Below are 6,257 nucleotides of genomic sequence, written 5' to 3'. Positions count from 1 at the left end.
GGTGCCGTATGTCGTATCGCTGTATCCGTATCCCTAACGTAATCAGCTGTTTATCGTTACGACGGTAAACCAAAACCCAATTGGTTGGCTACGATACGGTTACGACCTTAGCGGCACCAATAATCGATTGCATTGATTCTCATAAGGTTGGTCGAATCAGCTGTTAAAAGGTTACCGATACGGTTACCGATAAAGCACCAATGTCTCCAGCTTAAGCCTTATTGTAACGTTGTACGCGGTCGGTTGCAATAAAAAATTCTTCACTCGATAGCGGTATAGCAAAGACATCAACCAAAAATGTCAAATCATAGCAACGCGGCCAACATGCATCGAAGCACGAACCGATGGATGCATCCTTACGCAAACGTACCATCTCTACACAATGCATTGCGGTTATATTACAAATTTTCGCATTCTTGTCGATCTTTAGCATATAAAACGTGATGCATCCACAATGTTTCAGCAACATCTCAGCGATGCATTCCATTTCACAATAACGTTGGGTATAATGTGAAAAATATAGTAATTTCCGTTCATCGTGAAATAGGCAACGCCTATATGTAGCTTTTGTGTTATTTCAGTCTTGTCGGGGCGTACACGAACTTTGGTCTCCTCTCCGGGAGCAATTAGTACGCCAGTCTCGTGTACGTTGGGTGATTCATTTGGACTGTGCAGTGAAATTTTTAATCCAACACTATTTGTCGAAGAAAAATAATACTTGTCGGCTTCCACATCGAGTGTGATAGAAAGACCCAATGATTCCCCCGTACCTGCTATACGACGTGGATAGTATTTTTTAGGTAATTCGTCTGGATAACCACGCTCAGCATACCAATCACTTGGCTGATAGTCCAGCGGTGGTATAATATTACGCATGGTAAGTGGAATGCTGTGGGTTAAAGTGCAGCGAAGGTAAATTTTTTCATTTTACTATTGGAAACTTTTCAGTCGCATAGCATACTTACTGCTTACTAAACATAAACTTTGGATGCAGCATATTGAAAACGCAGCATAATCATTTATCTGTGATGATGGGTATAAAATATTTACTACAATCGTAATCACTGGCAGCAAATCGGCAAGCTACCATCATATCCTGACAAGGTTGTGATATCTGAGAAATGTATTAGTTGTAGTAAAGTGTACAGAATTCTCCAAGAACTTATGTAATATACTTACATTTATTATGATACTTTCCATGTTACTCCAATTTGAGCTTATCATCCCTGCCTCGTCGGGCGAATCATTTTTACAAAGTAGCTTCAGCATTGCTCGATTTTTGGGACTTCTATTAGAGGATAAAGTTATACGCATTAGGACCTGATAAAATTAACATAAAACAAGTAAGGAAGGCTAAGTTCGGGTGTAACCGAACATTACATACTCAGCTGAAAGCTATGCAGACAAAATAAGGGAAAATCACCATGTAGGAAAATGAACCTAGGGTAACCCTGGAGTGTGTTTTGTATGACATGTGTATGGAAAGTATTAAAACGTATTTTAAGAGGGAGTGGGCCATAGTTCTATAGGTGAACGCCATTTAGGGATATCGCCATAAAGGTGGACCAGGGCTGACTCTAGAATTTGTTTGAACGATATTTGTATCAAATGAAAGGTGTTAATGAGTATTTTAAAAGGGAGTGGGCCTTAGTTCTATAGGTGGACGCCTTTTCGAGATATCGCCATAAATGTGAACCAGGGGTGACTCTAAAATTTGTTTGTACGATATGGGTATCAAATGAAAGGTGTTAATGAGTATTTTAAAAGGGAATGGGCCTTAGTTCTATAGGTGGACCCCTTTTCGAGATATCGCCATAAAGGTGGACCAGGGATGACTCTAAAATGCGTTTGTACGATATGGGTATCAAGTTAAAGGTATTAATGAGGGTTTTAAAAGGGAGTGGCGGTAGTTGTATATGTAAAGGCGTTTTCGAGATATCGACCAAAATGTGGACCAGGGTGACCCAGAACATCATCTGTCGTGTACCGCTAATTTATTTATATATATAATACCACGAACAGTATCCCTGCCAAGATTTCAAGGGCTTTTGTTTTCGCCCTGCAGAACTTTTTCATTTTCTTCGACTTAATATGGTAGGTGTCACACCCATTTTACAAAGTTTTTTCTAAAGTTATATTTTGCGTCAATAAACCAATCCAATTGCCATGTTTCATCCCTTTTTTCGTATTTGGTATAGAATTATGCAATTTTTTTAATTTTTCGTAATTTTCGACATCGAAAAAGTGGGCGTGGTCATAGTCGGATTTCGGCCATTTTTTATACCAATACAAAGTGAGTTCAGATAAGTATGTGAACTGAGTTTAGTAAAGATATATCGATTTTTGCTCAAGTTATCGTGTTAACGGCCGAGCGGAAGGACAGACGGTCGACTGTGTATAAAAACTGGGCGTGGCTTCAACCGATTTCGCCCTTTTTCACAGAAAAAAGTTATCGTCCTACAGTCTAAGCTCCTACCAAATTTCACAAGGATTGGTAAATTTTTGTTCGACTTATGGCATTAAAAGTATCTTAGAAAAATTAAATGAAGAAGGGGGAGCCGCGCCCATTTTGAAATTTCCTTTTATTTTTGTATTTTGTTGCACCATATCATTACTGGAGTTGAATGTTGACATAATTTACTTACATACTGTAAAGATATTAAATTTTTTGTTAAAATTTGACTTTAAAAAATTTTTTTTTAAGCGGGCGTGGTCGTTCTCTGATTTTGCTAATTTTTTTTAAGCATACATATAGTAATAGGAGTAACGTTCCTGCCAAATTTCATCATGATATCTTCAACGACTGCAAAATTACAGATTTCAAAACTTTTAAATTTCCTTCTTTTAAAAGTGGGCGGTGCCACGCCCATTGTCCAAAATTTTATCAATTTTCTATTCTGCGTCATAAGTTCAACTCGCCTACCAAGTTTCATCGCTTTATCCGTCTTTGGTAATGAATTATCGCACTTTTTCGGTTTTTCGGAATTTTCGATATCGAAAAAGTGGGCGTGGTTATAGTCCGATATAGTTCATTTTAAATAGCGATCTGAGATGAGTGCCCAGAAACCTACATACCAAATTTCATCAGTATACCTCAAAATCTATTCAAGTTATCGTATTAACGGACGGACGGACGGACATGGTTCGATTCCTTTATACCTGTACAACCAACCGTTATCCAATCAAAGTTAATATACTCTGCAGAAACGATATAATATAGAGACATTGCATAGACGAAAAATCGTGTGAGGCAAGCTTTACAAAATTCTAGTAGGTCACATTCACCACTTACCACAGCAGAATTTGTTAAACTACCAACTGTCTGTATTTGTTATTTAATAATTATTTGTACACTTTTTATTCAGCTAATGTGTTCAGAATTTTAACTTTTACTCACTAAAACTCCAATCAGTGTATTTCTGTGCTTAAATTATGTTAAAAATTGTGTTAAAGTTTTTGGTGTGGTGAAAGTGACCTACTAGAATTTTGTTACGCCCCGCTGCTTTCCACCGAAGTTCGCGCATGCAATATCTTTATATTCAAAAATTTTTGTACTCTGTGAGCTCTGCTCAACTGAGTATAAAAATTGACTCTGCTACTTTCTTGTTCGCTGCTGTATGTACCGAGGGCGACTTAACTTTAGTCAAATTATTTCTTATCCCTAATTTACCGCTGGAAAAGTATTCCCACTCCTGCGAGGGATTGCCCTTCCCTCTATTCCTCGTTAGTTATCTCCTGGCCTCGCTAGCAAGGCAGAAGAAAAGGTCGCCTCGTCAAAGTGAACTTAAACGCTCATTGAGGTTAGAAGCGTCCGATCAAATGGCTAAAATGTAGTTTTAAAAATGTACGGAATTCCACCGCTCTTGGTGGAACTTTTCTACGCCCCTGATTTGATGCAACTTTTTTTGTTTTACTTACCGCACCACTGGACATTGCTTAAACAAGCTTAATTTAAGTAATTAAATAAAATAAATAAATGAAAGGCGCGATAACCTCCGAGAGATTTAAGGCCGAGCTTCTCTTGCTATTTGCGTCGTGCTCCGTTTAATTTTTCCTACAAATTGGCGGGGGGAGGGGGGGGGGGGGTGGACGACCTACTTGTTTTATGCCGACTCCGAACGGCATCTGCAAGGCAGATGGGTTTTCGCTGAGAGCTTTTCATGGCAGAAATACACTCGGAGTGCTTACCAAACACTGCCGAGGGGCGACCCCGCTTCGAAAAATTTTCTTCTAATTGAAAAAAGTTGTTTCTAAAATTTTGATGTTGCTTTGCCCGGGGCGTGAACCCAGTGATAGGCGGGGGACGCTACCATCACACCACGGCGGCCGCCAGTGATTAGATAAACAAATAATTCATTAAACCCTTTTCGCGTTCCTGCTTGTCGCGGCAAGCAAACCAATGTCAGAAAGTACATACGTAAATCATTTCGATTAAATGACGCTTATTACAAATACAATCAAGGAGGCCATTTATCCAGTGGGTTACAGTTCTTGACAAAATATGACGCCACAATGCATCAACGCCCAATAGTGGATGGAGTTCCAAGGGTTTGGGATAGTTCTTGGACTGATGAATGTGGCATCCATTTTACGCACCAGAAAAAATTCTAAACTCAAATACACACATCTTCCGTATAATGTAATAAGAAAGGCCATTAACCATGATTTTCATTGCAAATTTTCAGCCACAATTACTCGCGATTCCCCGGGAAATTCCTTTTCCTTTTCTGAAAGAGGTGAGTGGGTATTTGACTTCGATATCGGGGTTCACCGGGCATGAGATAGCAAAGCAGTGTACCGCCTTTGTGTGGCATAAGCAGAGGACGTGGTTTTTCAAGTTAAACGGGTCAGTTCTAAGAAGCAGAATCTTACCTTGTTGTTGTTGTTGTAGCAATGCTTCGCCCCACCTAACAGCCGCGACCGATCACAAATTGTCATCAATATCCTCTAACGGGAGTCCAAGGAAACTTGCCGTTTCAACAGGGGTGGACCATAAGGAAACGGGTGTTAGAGGCGTTGGCTCCACATTACAATTAAAGAGATGGTTGGTGTCATGTGGGGACACATTGCAAGAGGGGCATACATCTTGTATGTGGGGGCGATTCTGGATAGGTAAGAGTTTAACCTGTTACAGTATCCAGAACGAAGTTGAGCAAGAGTGACTCGCGTTTCCCTGGGGAGTATGCGTTCCTCTTCCGCAAGTCTTGGATACTTTTCTTTAAGTACTGGATTCACCGGGCAATTCCCGGCATAAAGGTCCGACGCCTGTTTATGGAGTTCACCAAGGACCTGCTTGTGTTTTTTCGCTTCATACGGCTGGGTTCTCAGGTGCCGTATTTCCTCAAAATGCTTATGGAGATGACTCCTTAAGCCCCTAGGCGGTGCTGGTTCATCAATCAAATGTCTGTTGGGATGCTCAGGTTTCTGGGTATTCAACAGGAACTGTTTGGTCAGAATCTCATTTCTCTCCCTGATGGGGAGTATTCTCGCCTCATTATGCAGATGGTGTTCTGGGTACATAAGAAGACAGCCCGTGGCGATTCTGAGAACAGTATTTTGGCGGGCCTGTAGCTTCTTCCAGTGAGTAGTTTTTAAGCTTGGCGACCATATAGGGGACGCGTAGCATGCAATCGGCTGTCTAATTGCTTTGTATGTAATCATGAGCGTTTCTTTATCTTTTCCCCAGGTACTGCCAGCGAGGGATTTGAGGATTTTGTTACGGCTCTGAATTCTCGGAACAATTTCGGCTGCGTGCTCACCAAAATGTAGATCCTGATCAAACGTCACACCCAAGATTTTGGGGTGTAGGACAGTCGGTAGCGTAGTGCCATCGACGTGGATGTTCAAAATGGTCGACATTTGGGACGTCCATGTTGTAAATAAGGTCACGGAAGATTTAGTCGTTGATAATGCCAGGTTTCGCGAGGCGAAAAAACTGGAGAGATCAGGGAGGTAGCCGTTTATTTTATTGCATAGGGCATTGATCTTTGGGCCTGGGCCTGTAGCCATTGTGCAGTCATCGGCGTAGGAAACGATTGTGACTCCTTCCGGTGGTGAAGGTAGCTTAGATATGTAGAAATTAAACAAAAGTGGGGATAGGACACCACCCTGTGGCACCCCTTGTTTAATTCTCCTTGGTTTTGATGTTTCGTTTCTAAATTGCACCGATGCCTGCCGACCACCCAGATAATTTGCGGTCCACCTTTTAAGACATGGGTAGACCCTTCCAGGTCTTGCAGTAACGAGCCATGGTTGAC

At 41.0% G+C, this 6,257-nt stretch overlaps 1 pseudogene; it reads right to left on the bottom strand.

The window, feature by feature from the left end:
• Positions 1-211: 211 nt before the first annotated feature.
• On the bottom strand, positions 212-1,253 carry LOC137248804 (pickpocket protein 28-like; annotated as a pseudogene).
• Between the last annotated feature and the right edge of the window lie 5,004 nt (positions 1,254-6,257).

Source organism: Eurosta solidaginis, chromosome 4 (assembly GCF_040869045.1).
Source record: "Eurosta solidaginis isolate ZX-2024a chromosome 4, ASM4086904v1, whole genome shotgun sequence".
In the NCBI taxonomy this organism is placed as follows: domain Eukaryota; kingdom Metazoa; phylum Arthropoda; class Insecta; order Diptera; family Tephritidae; genus Eurosta; species Eurosta solidaginis.
This window is presented reverse-complemented; position numbering and strand designations above follow the sequence as displayed.